The 14,381-nt window shown below is 39.4% G+C and overlaps 1 long non-coding RNA gene across 2 annotated transcripts in view; it reads right to left on the bottom strand.

Moving 5' to 3' along the window:
- LOC112450292 overlaps positions 1-14,381 on the bottom strand; it is a 49,808-nt gene that overhangs the window by 12,727 nt on the left and 22,700 nt on the right. Inside the window, exon 4 of one of the 2 annotated variants that reach the window (XR_003038858.2) lies at positions 5,204-5,263. The exons of the other annotated variant lie outside the window; for it this stretch is intronic. This is a non-coding gene — a long non-coding RNA (uncharacterized LOC112450292). The remainder of the gene's footprint in view (positions 1-5,203; positions 5,264-14,381) is intronic. 2 annotated transcript variants of the gene reach the window in all.

The raw sequence follows: 14,381 nt of genomic DNA on the forward strand, positions 1-14,381 counted from the left end.
GGTCATTGGGCTGATTCAAGAGGAACCATTACAGAAAAAAAAACCACACCTAACCCTGACTGAAGGGCATGGTTTAAGATAATGTTTACATGCATCTGAACCTCTTGGCTCTTCTTCTGCTCCACAACAACTGAATACAAATTTGAGTTAACTTGAATCAAATCTTCTCATTGTTTTGCACTTTTTGTTGCTTGCAGGTCCTATAGAGACTTCATTGGTGGTGGTTAAGTAGCCACGTTGGTTCACTGTCACCCAGTTTCCACAAGGCATTTTAAAGCAAGTAATTTCCAATTGTAATATGCTTGAATTGCTCTCGACCTTCTTGGCTATCTCCACTTTTTAGCTTTACATCACAGTTCAGCTTACAGTTAATTAGCTTGTTATCTAATTTGTAAATAGCTGGGGGGTTTTCTGGGTACCACTGGAGGGAACTTGTATCCCAGTTTAGGAACTAGATTGCATTGGTCAGAACATTTGATAATGACTTTTCTAGTTGAAACAAGTCAAGCTTTAGTGCATTCAAAAGGCAATAAACGTTTGGTCGTTGAAACAAAGAAAACAGGCAACGTTTTTTGTCTTTATAATACAGTTTTATGTTATTTCTCAATAAGACAGTCTTTTTTTTTTTTAATGAACCGAGAAAATAACACAGTGTTAGATGTTCTTGGATCCTAGAATATTAAATAAGTATTCAGGTGTCAGCCTTCTTTCATCCTAAAATCTACTGTTCTTAATTAGTTACTTCTGTTGACATTGATAAAAACCTGAGTGAAAAGTGCAGCTGTGCATGAATGTACCCAGTGCTTACCTTAATCCCATCAAACTGGAGGTAACTGCAGCGTCTCAAGGATGAGGTTTGTCACAATTTTTGTGGGCCACAGATTGAAAATAATTACTGCAACATGAAATATGTTGAAACAATTTCCCACTTCTTTGGTAAATGTGATTAAATTTATCCATGTGAGTAGAACCATGACCAGCTGCTGTGGGACAAAATGTAATTTATGGGAGGGTTTTCCCTTAATTCCTAAAAGTGCAAACCTTGTAAGATTATAAAGTGTACATCGAAACAAACTTGCTTAAAAGGGAATTTAGTTGTGGGACTAAACTAAGTTTCTCTTAGTGGTTTAGTTTTGTTTAACTTTCTGCGTGTTTGCCAACGTATAATTTTATAAACTTTTCATTACGGAGTGGAGATTTAGTTTACAGCTCGAGATCCGGTGTGTCTCTTAAAGGAACAGTTCTAACATGTCTTTAGTAGAAAAGTTCCCACTTTGTGTTTGACCAAAGAAGGGCTTTTTTTCACTTTGTGTCATTTGTTACACTGATTTTTTCCCCCGAAAAAGTGATATAATTACATCCCTGTTGGTGGATTTTATCAGTATAAAAAAATCGCTCTGCGTCCACCACAGAAACTTAGTCGGGCAGCCAAGTCATTTCAAAGGGCTCAAACAAGAACATAATAATTCTTGCTATTGTTGCAGTTTTACATGGATAAAACAGTCCATTTAAAGCGACAGTTCAGATCTTTTGAAGTGGGGTTCTATACAAAGTTAATAACAAATCTATGACCAGCCTCAGTTTGGAGAAAGAAAGTTTAATTCTGATCCAACTGATGAGCTAATGGCTAGTCCGAGCAGGACTAAGACCGGGGTGGACTGCTGCGATCTAATAACTTTCATAGCTGTTCATGTGAACGCTATTTTGGAAACCTTTATACCAACATCAAATTAACATTACATGAGTGCTTACATAGAACTCTATGGTCATTTGTAACTTAAAATAGTGGTAGCAGCAGCTAGCTGTAGCACTTCTGGTGCAGTCAGGGTCACTTCCTGCAGGAACGTCATAATATTTCTGCTGGAATAATTGTGTAATGTGAAAATGACAGTGGTGTAATGGGTTAGGAAGTAGCTTTCGCTTGTACTGCTATACACAATTTGAGATTTGAGCTGCTTTAGCGTGGCAACAATCCACTTTAGTCTTTAGCCATTAGCGCATCCGTCTAGGAATTAAACTTTTTTCTCTAAATTGAGGCAATTCAAAGAGCTACCTACAACAGGTAAGATTGCTCATAACCTCAGAACCCCTCTTCAAAAGATCTGAACTATTCTTTTAATGCAGTACATTGTATTTCCACACAGAGGCTGGTTAGCAGTGAGTGGTGTTGCTGCATCTCAGTAAATAACTGGAAACAGCCCCCAATCCCGCATTTTCTGAGACCTCATTTTACACAGTCAGGAGGAAGCCGTGTGTCACCGATTGATGGTATGAGCGTAGGGTGTGACAGCTTCTGCCACCTCCTGGTACAGTCGCTTTCTGGTGTTTAACAGTGAATCAATCGTCCTGTCAATGGATTTTCTCTTCCCTTCATTTTCTGCTTTTTCTTTAAGCCCGCTCTGAACAGGAAGCAGATTCTGGGCAGAAGTAATGTGTTTGCTCACACAGATTTCCCTTCCTCCTCATCGAAGCAGGTGACTGTGTGCGGGGTCAAAATCTTTTTGTTTTTTTCAATTGTCAGCGATAGAACCCCCACCCCCCCCCCAACCCCTTCAAAAACCTATTGGAAATGTAGAAATCGCTGCAATAAATCCAAGGTTGTTGCGGAAGCTGTGTTTCAGTAATGTTTTCTCTCTTGTTCTGTGCCGACACCCTGTCATGACGATCTGTCATTCTTCTCTGTTTTGTGCTCTATATCTATGTATGAATGATCAGGCTTCTTTTTCATTGTATTTCTTTGAATTTACCACCCATTTTTGTGCCATACCTGCAACTAATGAAAAAAAGAAATAAAGGAAAGAAATATTTTATGTGCAGTGTCAGTTCTGTGTTGTGCTGAATAATGCAGAACATACTAATACACACTGCTAGGGGCTGCAACAGATAATTGGATAAAGTTGTGTAAAATATGTTATTAACTCAAATTTTATCACCAACTAATGGGGTTTGAGTTTATTTGCATGCTACAAACAACTTATCTTTTGGAGGAGACTTTTGGGGAAGCAGCAACTTGATGTTTTGATGCACAAGTCGGGAAAACAGAAGCACTCAATTTATGAGATGAATAAATTTGCTTTTTTAAATTAACAGAAAAAAAACTACTTTGTTCAAGCCCTGATAATATTCCAGATAAGATGTTTGGTACTTAAATACGTTTTTTTTCTTTCTTTTTTGTTACCTGTATGCATTTGACACCGTGGTCCCTGTAGTTTTTCAAAAAGAAAGGCTGGTTATTCCCACAGGGACCGGCCGTCTCCCACACAAGGACCCAGAAACAAAGGCTTGCGTTGTGCAAATGGTTCTTTTGACAGTCCTTCCCAGTTTATGGTTCTGCTGAGAAATGACTGTTTTCCTCTCAGAAAAAGAGAGCATAAGGGTTGATTGTGGCGAGAGGAAAACAGGGGATGGAAAGACAGAAGAAAACAATCTGTGTGGAGGGACTCGAAAGTCCCCCAAAGGTCAAACAGGTCAGTCACTAGAGAGAGAGGCAAGCTTGTGAGCAAAATCTGAAATAACCAGTGTTTTGTTTTGTTTTTTTCCTGAAGCAGATCTCTTCTTTGGTGAGCTAAGCCTATACAAGAAAAACTAACAAACATTTCTTTAATGTCCACAAGGTCATAAAAATGATATGTTGCAAGAGAAACATTTTATGACCTTGTGGATTTAAAGGCCACTGAGCCGATGAAGCAATACTTATTCCAGCCAATGGCTTCATATTATTCGTTGGAGCAACTGGTGGGATGTTAGAAATTAAACAAAAGAGGCAGCAAACAAATGGCAAACAAAGGCTGCTGGTTGACAAGGTTAAAAAAAAACTGCTATGAAAATGGTATATGAAAATGAAAATACTTGTTTAACCTCAAAAATCTGGAAACATCCCTTTTTTCTTTTTAGTTTGGATTAGGATTCTGCTTCTATAATTAATACCAAAGCTGAACCCAGAACTACTGCTTAAAAGGTCATATTATGAAGATTTACTGTCTGTCCTTGATAACATACACAAAAACCATTTTTACCCAAAAGCTGGTTCAAATTTGGACCGAGCCAACCCTGGCTAGTGTTAACTCAGAAAAGTTGAGTTATCAGTCTGACCCAGCATACTGGGTTAAGTTTATTGCCCATATATTGGGTTAAAAGAAGCAATTTGTTGAACTGAAGCTACTACAAAGGATAATCCAAATTTTATGTTATTGGTAATTGCAACTTGGTGCTCGCTAACACTTAGAGTTGACTCCAATTGTTAACAGCAAAGTTTTAAGCAAAGATCTTGCACAATCTGTTAGCGAGCCGAGTACGTGTTTGGGATGAGTTTCGTTTACTACCTCACCACATTTTAGCTTCACATCTGTAAAAAGTGACTACTATGTGGTGGCCATCTTGAACTGGATTGACTCCTAAATGTAATCAGTTGTAGATCTACAGCCGATGAATGCTTTCTGAGAGTTCAATTAAGCAAAGATGTCGCACAGTGTGTAGTGTTGGGGATGACCCTCAGCTACTACCACACCACAGCCACCTTTCATGGAGGTGAGTTTTAAACCTTTAGCTGTGCATGAGTGCACTAAGAACTCTGCGAGTGGCTCTGGACATGAAAAATGTTGCCATGTTCTTAGATAATACCTGAAGCAGCTTGATGAAATGTGACATCGAAGTACTCAACCGTCTTTGGCAGCATCAAGGTCAACACACCTCCAGTTCATTATCGTCTAGGTTTCTACTGACAACATGGTCTTTTCAGACAAAATTTGTTTCAGTGGTTCAGTAAAATGGACTCTATAAATGTGGCTGAAGCTGCAAATTTCAAAACCAAAGAAATATAGTGTTACCTTTCCTGTTACTGTATCTGTCTTGTTTTGAAATATTATTGAAAGACAATGCTACAAATAGCAGTTCATACATTATTAAAAAATATAGTGATGAATGCCCTACTGATGGGTTTGCATCATTGAGTTTTAGTAGTTTTCCCCCCACAGCATTGCCATGTCTACACTATACATCTAAAAGGCTAGTTTTCATTTTGCTAGCAGTGGGGGGAAATGCCAATTGTGCTGTTTATCTGCCTCCTACCCTGCAGGAACAGTGGGAGCGTTTAATGAGCTGCAGTTTTTTGTCATCACTCTCCTTTTAGCCTCGGGGCTTTCCTAAGGCTGCCCACCGATTGTGAGAATGCCAAGGCTGTGGCCGTTTGTGTCGATTCACTTACCGTATGTGTGAGTACATCGTCACAGGACAAAACCATCAGAGCAATATCTGCGCTTCTGATCTGATGGTGGAAGCAGAAAATGGCAGCACTAAGATGGACGATCAAAATAAAAACCAAACAAACATCCTGGCACGTTACCCAGTTTTCACCTATGACTGAAGTAATAATGTAACCCTCTTCATAGATATCCAAGTGGTAATTGCTGTACATGTTGACAGATTTATTTGAAAAAACAAAGGCCTCGCACTCTCTGAAGGAGTAAATATAACCTGCTGCCTTTTATGCTAGAGTTTTAGACAAATACCATATTTTTGGTTTAACCTTGATAATAACATTATGCACAATCTTCCAAGTCCACAAAATCTTTGAACAGTAGCCGTAAATCTGACTGTGTTATAGTCATTTTGTGTGTTTTTTTAAATTAACTAAATAGAGCTGACTGTAAAAGCTAATCAGTTATAGATCCACTGATTATTTCCTAAAAGATTCATTAAAATCTGTGCATAGGTTCATTTGCCTAAGAGACAGACCCACGCACACCCCCACAAAAACACCGGCAAAATCATTGTCACCCACCGTTTGGCAGCAGGCGATATTAGCATTAACAACGCAGCGCTAAAATTGGGCCATGACAGAGACAATTACAGCAAATGGCTGCCAGTAAGTGGAGCACATTTATTCAAAAAGTACACACATTCCAAACACTGGTCCTGTAAACACGGTGCTAAAAGTCATTTTACAGTTTGCTAAAAAGCACTCTAAAGTTTGCTCGTGGCCTTTATGATCTTGTTTCTGTCACACAGACCTTCTGTGAAGCGTGATAAACCTCTTTTTGTTCGGATAATAAGTTAGTCCCATGAAATATTCAGATTGTTTTATTTTTTTATTCATTTATTTTTTATTTTTTGCTGCCGATAACCCCTGGTAGCATTTGGCCTTTAAAATCCAAGGCACTTTCAATTACCCTGCTGCATGTTCCATTTGTCCACTCCCTTATCGTCTCCCTCTTCTGTTTCAGGCAGCCAGAGGTTGCCCCGTAGAGCTGCATTAGAATGTGCACCTGGTATCTCTCAGCCACCGAACAATGCCATTTTACATTACATTCTGTTCCCTTTTCTCCTTGCCATGCACCGCAGCAGCACTTTGTTTACATGCTGCCGCTGCTTCCTCTGGACGGATGAGAAAATGTCAGGGAATGCTAATGATCTTCTAATTCTCTTCTGACACAGCTCCCCGTGTCAGTCAAACAATATCTATTCACTTATGCCACTGCTGTCAAAGTCATTCAGGCAAACGGGAAGCTGCCACATCGGTGGCCTCAGCTCCGCTGGCGCCTTATCAATAAAAACATACAGCTCACTTTTTCACCATCAGCCCGTGTAGTGATAGGTCTAATTTGTGTTCAGCTGAGATAATTAAAGTCGTTTGCCGGCAAAAAAAAAAAAAGAAAAAGAAAATGTATCAACAGTATCAGCTCTACAAGAGCCATACTGATGGGATTTTATGTCATTTATTAGCAGGAGGGCACTGTCGGGCCAGTTTCATAAACATGTGTTATTGACTTTTAAAATGAGATCAAATGTTTTTCGCTCAAGATCAAATCAAATTAAAAAACAAATCTTGTTAACAGAAATAATTGAAACAGAGTACTGTGCATGAGTTCATTTTGTTGTTTTCAACATTGCCTGGACATCGAAGGAAAGTTTCAGATATTTTGAAATGCGGTTCTGTTGAATAGGTATGGACAATCAATGTACCTGGTGTGCGTAGCTCTGTGAACGACCTCAGTTTGGAGGAACAAGAGTCCAATTCTGAGTGGGCCGACGAGCTAACGGCTAGTTTAAGTGAGCCTATTACTACAGTTTATTGTTGCCATTTTAAAATAACTCCAATCTCAACAATTTCATTGCAGTTTATGCTCGTGCTATTTTATAAACCTTTACACTGCTGTCTAGATCACATTACATGGTAATTACAGCAGAAATTTTATGAAGGTCCAGCTGCTACAATTAGCTGCAAATAACCACAGGATTCCATGTAAATAATTATGGTATGTGAAAGTGACGACAATGTAACAATAGTTCACTTTAGTCTTGGCTCCATTCGAACATCAGTCCAGTCAAAATGAAAGTAGCATTCCCTGAAGAAATTCTAATGCCTTCCACTTTGAAAGCGAAAGTTTTAATCAAAGATATCACATGATCTATGTGAGCAGGACCACTCTCAGCTACTACCACCAAATTTTATCTAAATCTCTGAAAACAGTGATTGAGTTAATCCCAATTTTGTGTATGATAAGGTCTATGAGTCAGTCGGTTGTAGACATGCAACCAATGATGACTTTTTTAGAGTTTCATTAAAAATCCATACAGTAGTTCATGAGATATTTTGCTAAAAGACAAACAAATGAAAACGCAGGCAATTACATGACTGCCCACTTTTCATGGTGATAATTAAAATATTTCCCCAAACTGAGGTCGTACAAAGACCAATCTACAAGTAAGATATTAAAGGCACTCACTGCAAATCGAAAACTTGAGTCACTTGACTGATCCCAGCCGTTGTCTGTGTGTGTAAACAAATATGACAAAATTGGACAAGTGTAGAATTTAGGAGAAGACATTTAGGTGAGAAAATGAGTGAAAAAAAATGTGGAAAAAAAAAAAGAAAGACACAAAGAATGAGTAAGAAAACTGTCAAAAATAAATATCGGGGCTGAATCAGAGCGGTGGAGCTCCATAAACACAGAGCTCGTCATTCCAACACGTGACTTTTGCAAAACTTTAGCTAAAACAGCAAGTTAAATGTTTTGACCTAAGAAATCTTTTTATCATCATAAAAAAAAAAAAATTGTGTAAAAACAAACCAATACATGAAAATTGTTGGACTTCTCCAACCCAAATGACACACTCATGGATGTCATCATTGTTGATCTGTTTTCATAGGTAAATAAACACACACTGTAGTTGGCATCCATTCACAAAATTTGCTGATAAGTTTTTGATTTAAGGACACTTTAGGCATCGATTTGACTAAAAAAAAGTGTGGATTATTGTTTACTTTCTGATTTTCTTTTTCTTTATTTTGTTTTTTGCAACAAGTAACCCACTTCAAAAAGTTCTAACTCTCACTTTCAATACACAAATCTTCACATCACATTAAAACTCAGCTATTTTATTCCACCCTGAGCTGTGATTTTCCCCTCCACGCACACACACGAGCACCTGTCCCTCAACTCATGGCTTTGAGACGTCTCTCGTTGTCCTCTCCTGGATGTTGCATAAATGAATCCCTCTCATGTGCTGCCATCTGAGCAGTTCTGATGCAAAACTTCAGGCTGAATAATTTATCCGCCTGCCCTCCAGAAGCCGGCGTTCGCACTGGGTGCCACCGCTCATAACGAGCAGTTCTCATCACAGGCCTGAGCCCGCTGGCCTCCACTCAGACATCTGTGTCGTGTGATAAGAGCGCACGTCGAGGGAGGAACATATCAGATCTTGCTTTGAATTGTGGCCATACAAGGGGTTGGGTGGGCAAAGCGCTGTCTGAAGAGTACCGTGGTCATCTTTTTCCCCACGTGAGCTGGTCTGTTGTTGCCTTTCTGCTTCGTCTCGACAGGGTTTCCATCTGCTGCGGAAACAGTCCTGAACTCTGTGCTGATAAATGCAGCTGGATTCAGAGCTGCTTTACTTTCTTAGATTTATCTCCCCAGATGATTTAACAGAAGAGTTTCTTTTCTTTTTTCTTTTTTTTTTTTTTTTGTTCCTAATGCTGACAGTGATTGCCGTCTACTGTCACAAACTGAGTATTTTTATACTGACTCCCATATAAGATAGATAACTTCCCAAAGTGATTTTACATGCAGTTCCCCCAAGAGGCACAATATGACCTGAATCAGCAGAACAAAAAGTTTCTCCCAGCTGGAGAGCCCTTTTCTTTATTTGAGACTTGAAACATCACTGGATTTCACTGAAAGTCACATTATTATCAAGGCTGCATTAACGGCCGGGGCAAACCCTGACAGTCTGTTAGCAAAATATCTCACGAACCACTTGACTGATTTTAATGAAACTCTCAGAAAATAGTCATCCGATGTGCATCTATAACTGATTAACTTCTGCAGTCACCCCAATTTAAGATGGTCGCCACAGCCAGTCAACCTTAGCACACAGAAAAACAGCTATAACTCAGTCAATTTTACAGATATTAGGATCAATTTTGTTGTGGTACAGCGAGTCCTCTCCATCACATACTCTGATTACAAACAGATCTCACAAGAGCTTTGTTTAAAACTTTGTCATGAAAGGCCCTGAATGATATGCATTCCTCTTAGGATTGCTAGTTTCAGTTTTGTAAGTAAATATTCCCTTCAGCATTTTTTTTTTGTTGTTTTTATTTTGGCAGATGTCATTTTATCGCCTCTCAGTGTAAAGTGATTTACTGATGAATTCAAGCATAAAGCTTGTGAATAAAAATGATGCTGCTTTTTATTTCCCAAATCACATCTGTGATGTTCCTTTCTTTCCTCTCTGCATCATTTCTCAAAGGGCTAATTGATAGAAAGTGATTCCATAAGCTTTGTTTACTGGAAGCCTGTGAGTATAATGCTCATGAGCTGGATAGATATATTACTGCTCCTGTGCATATCAAGTAGGTAATTCATTTGCTCCGTATGAGTTGTGTGTTCATCCAAGCAGCGTCACGGGCGTAAACTCGGGCTTTTCATTACAGTTAAAGTTGCTTAAACTGATCGGGAGAGGATAAATCTTCCTCCACCTCAGCGAGAAAATAAATGAGCGCTAAACTCGCAGGATGTCCTGAACCTGAGCAAGGTTATTGCATCATGTGAGCAGGTGAGCTCCATCCACCCCCAGCAGAATGTCCGATCTCTAGCTCGTTCCCCGACGGAGTGCACGAAGTGGAGGGCGGTCATCAGATCTGTTTTGCATCATCCTACAGGACGACATGGGCGTGATGGCGCTGGGTGACCTTTGGATCATCTATCAGCGCTGACGTCTTTCTCGCGGAATAAAAAATGTTGCATTAGCACAAATGACCTTTTGTCATCAGTGCGTCCTGACTGCACAATGCCACGAAGATCCACCCCCAGCACTCCCTTATCTCCCGGAGCTTATCGGCGGCGGAGCCATTAAATACGAGACGTCAAAATACAATTCCTAATGGTTTCAAATGGCCCGCACGCAAAGCTGCATCATCACATTTAATTTGGTGGAAAGGTTTTAGGTAAACTTCTAATTGTACTGTGCGTTTTAAACCAGCCCTGTGGGTAAATGTTGGTCATGCAACACCAAACAAACTAAATCATTTATTTAAATTGAGCTTTATTATTCTAGCATGAAAACAAATGATGCTCTATCACAAATCTGAAAGCATCCTTTAATTATTGTTTTTAATTAGGGATGTACTTCATCTACTTTGAAAGGAAAATCATGATTTTTTTTTTTAATGAATAACTTGAAAATAAACAAAATATACACATTAATTTTATTTTTCTCTCATTTTGATCATTAAATTGCTTTGTTTTGTTTTGTTCATTTCTTTCTTTGGCCAATTTCTCAGAGTTATCTTCAGTTTATCTTCCATCCAACATGGGAAGAACCACTAAAATCGCCTTCCATCCCATAAAAGAGCACTGAAACCCATCTACTGCAGGCAGGACAAACTCAATTAAAAGCTAAAAATTGTACTTTAAAATTTAACTAAAAGTGCCAAGTGATCAAGATCTAGGGTTAAAATGTGATGTATTTGGTCAAAATAATAACAAATGGTTTCGCTTGCATGTATAATACAAATAAATTTTAGTCTTTGTGTCATAGTTTTGGTATTTTCAGTTTGTTGTTTTGATTATTGTCTTGTTTTAGTTTAGTTTTTCCTGTTCATGTTTGCTGTCACTATTCACTCCTCCCCAGTCACTCTTTTGCCCCTGATTATCTGCCACGCCCATCTCCACCTGTAAGTCATTGTAATCACTCACCTGTGCCCACTTCCCATAATTATCCCCTGTGCATATAACCTGGTCATTTTCTCTCACACACCACTGGATCATTCCGCTTTGTCTGCTGTTGCCATGTCATGTTTAGTCCTGCCCTGTTTCTTGTTTTGGATTTTGTTATCGTTAGTTTTGCTGCCTCGTCAGCCCTTTGTTTTGTCAGTTTATTTAAGTTAATAAATTAGTTTCCTTTTACATCATGAGTCTGCGTTCTGGGTTCGCTGCCATCTCCCCGCCTTCTGACACTTTGTGAGTTTCCTGTCATGAAATGTGGTCATTGCTCTGTTCAAGATAAGACTCGTGATACATTTGGTATCTCATCAATTCCATTTACACACTACATTTTGCTGATTTGAAGGAATGTGTTTTTTCTGTTTTTCTTTAAAACTGGGCTCCAACAACAGCGCTTAAAATTTGTTTTATTGCAAGACTAAAGAATGGTTCCATTGTGGTTTTACCGAGGGGGAAAGGAGTCATCTTAAATGATCGTCTAATAGTATGATCAAGGGAACTGGACAATAGTTAAAACTCCAGTTCACAAATTCCAGCTTCATTCCACTTTTGCCTCATCGACTCTGATTACTCGTAGCTCTAATTTCTCAAACGTTTCGTGTGAAGAACAAAAACGCGGCAGCAGAGCCGCTCTTAGCACGGAGATGATAAAGTTAGACCAATTAATTATCTCCGTCTGTTTTTGAATTTGCCAAAACAGTAAGACAGGAAAAGCGATATAGCGAGCCGAGACAGATGATGAATCCTTTTGAAAATCCTCCATCTATCACAGGCGAGATAACTCGGCAGTGTTTATATATTTTCGCTGTGTGGCTGAGCCTCCCATCTGGCTGGAAATCGTTTGAAAAATGTACCTGTGCCAAGGCTTTGACAAGTTCTGCAGATTCAAGGTTCAGTTTTACAAGTTGTGGTTCTTTGATGCCTCTACAAAATTCATCTTACACCATAGTAAAACCTGTCTTTTATCCTTATCCCAAGCTGACAACTCTGGACTTTCACTTGGCTTTTATTCTGTTTGTTTTAGTTGTGGATTGGACTTGAACTGTGCTGGAATGCTGTCTCCACGGCGTGTGTGAGTAATAAGACTGTTTCAGGCCAGTCAAATGAATTTGAAATCTGTCTTCAGATCTAGGGACTGTCTCGGGTAGCCTCACACCGCTCTGGTTCTCTTTTGTTTTGGACAGAAAGGCACAGATTAGTACTTTGCAGCTAGGGTGGTATTTTGCCACGAAGAACAAAGCAACCATCCTCTGCCAGCTGCTCTCCCAGAGGACTAAACCTTCTGCTGGGTGAAGAAAAACAAGAAGACGGGGAAAAAAAAATCCCAGGATTCAGGGCAGTTGTCACACAGTGACACGTCTTTGGAACAAAGGCACTGACAATATGTTGAGTGTCACAGACTTGCGGTATCTCTGGAGTTTTCTTTTTTGTTTTGCCATGCTAGATGTTTCTAGGTCTGGAAATGTCTGCCTGCTGACTGTTTGGTTATTCCATTGCTGTGGAGGGAAATAAATCTTAAATAAATTGAGCTGTGAGTGTGCTTCACCCCAGAGCAAATGTGGAATAATTAAAGGTCTAGTTTTTTGAAGGAATGCATATCGCCCACTGTTATTTATGCCAGGGTTTTAAACTAAGATCATTTTATGATGAGAGATGAACAGCGTTATAGCCATTTTAGTCAAAGATGTTATGCAATGTGTAGTGCTCAAAGTAGGTCTTGTGACTTACTCTCAGCTGCTAACACACCAGATTTTAGCTCGATGTCTTTAAAACTGTCTGAGTAATAGTGATTTTTGTGTTTGCTTATGTTGATCAGTTGTGTCAGCAGTCTTAAATTAGACTGACTCCTAAAGTGAATCGGTTGTAGATGAATGATTACTTAGAGTTTAATTAAAATCTGTCCAGTGGTTCATGGGATAGTTTGGTAAAGGACACACAGGGTTGACTCCAACAGTTAATGCCAGAGTTTTCAAGAAGATCGTGTGCAATCTGTTAGCGCTCAGACTATAAACCATCTCAGTTACAACTCAGCACTCCTAATTCTAGCTCTATATCTGTAAAAATAAGTAAATCTTAATCTAAAAAGGCAGCCAGTGTAGAGAGGCCAACACAAGAGAAATGTGGCCTAGCCTTGTGGAACCAGTTTAAATTCTGGCAGCAGCGTTTCGAACCAGCTGTAAGGTTTTTAGGGAGCTATAGGGACACCCGGTTAGGATGACATCACGGTAGTCCAGTCTCAGTGAGACAAAGGCATGACCCGGTTTCTCTGCATTGTTATGAGACAAGTTCTTCTATAATCTTGGGATTTTATGATACTAGAAACACTTCTAAAACCACAACATTTTTGGTAAAATATAAACAGGAAACCTGCATCTTGAACAGCACCTCTGCAGACTCAAAAGCCATTTTGGTATGTCACTTGGAACAGTGGTGCTGATACACCGCTGTCCAGCCAACAGAGGCATTCACAGAGCCAAGCTAGTGTGTATTGTAATGTTTTAGGATGACATACCCAGCACAGCTCTAACCATTGATGCTGTTGTCACCCAGTTTATCCCACAATGTTGGCTTGTTGAGTGTGAGCGCACACAATCCATCGCTGAGCTCTCTGTTTGGTCCAGCGAAGGACATTCCAGTGACATCAGTAGAACACACTAAGGGCTGTTACTTTGTCTACAAACCTGCAGACCTTTCAAAACTATAAACAAACCCAAAAAATAAAAGGTTGTGCATCTCAGTTTTGGATTAAATCTCATTGACATATAATGCTGCCAGCTAATCAAATACACAAATTCTTAAAAGAAAATATCAACTCAGCTTTATGTTTTGTGCTGGCAAGAGTTGGTGATTTAGCACTCAACACAAAGAGGTGTGCGGTTTCTGTCAGGCATATTTGTTCTGTTTTTCCCCCAACATATTGGTTATATTTACCTTTATGTTTATTTGAACCTTGACGTGGTTCATTTTATTAATATTGACAGTCTGTGAAAGGCACTCAAGTGTTAAGTTTTAATTGTGTGGTGAGAGCAATCTGCAGGTCCCCTGGGGGGTGAAAGGTGGAGCCGTAGATCTGGTTCAGTGAGGTTTTCACAGCCCAGAGCAACTATTGATCAATTCAGTCGGAACTGTAAACAGTCAGGCATGAGGGGCAAAGAT

The sequence above is a fragment of the Kryptolebias marmoratus genome, linkage group LG19 (genome assembly GCF_001649575.2).
Source record: "Kryptolebias marmoratus isolate JLee-2015 linkage group LG19, ASM164957v2, whole genome shotgun sequence".
NCBI classification, from domain to species: Eukaryota; Metazoa; Chordata; class Actinopteri; order Cyprinodontiformes; family Rivulidae; genus Kryptolebias; species Kryptolebias marmoratus.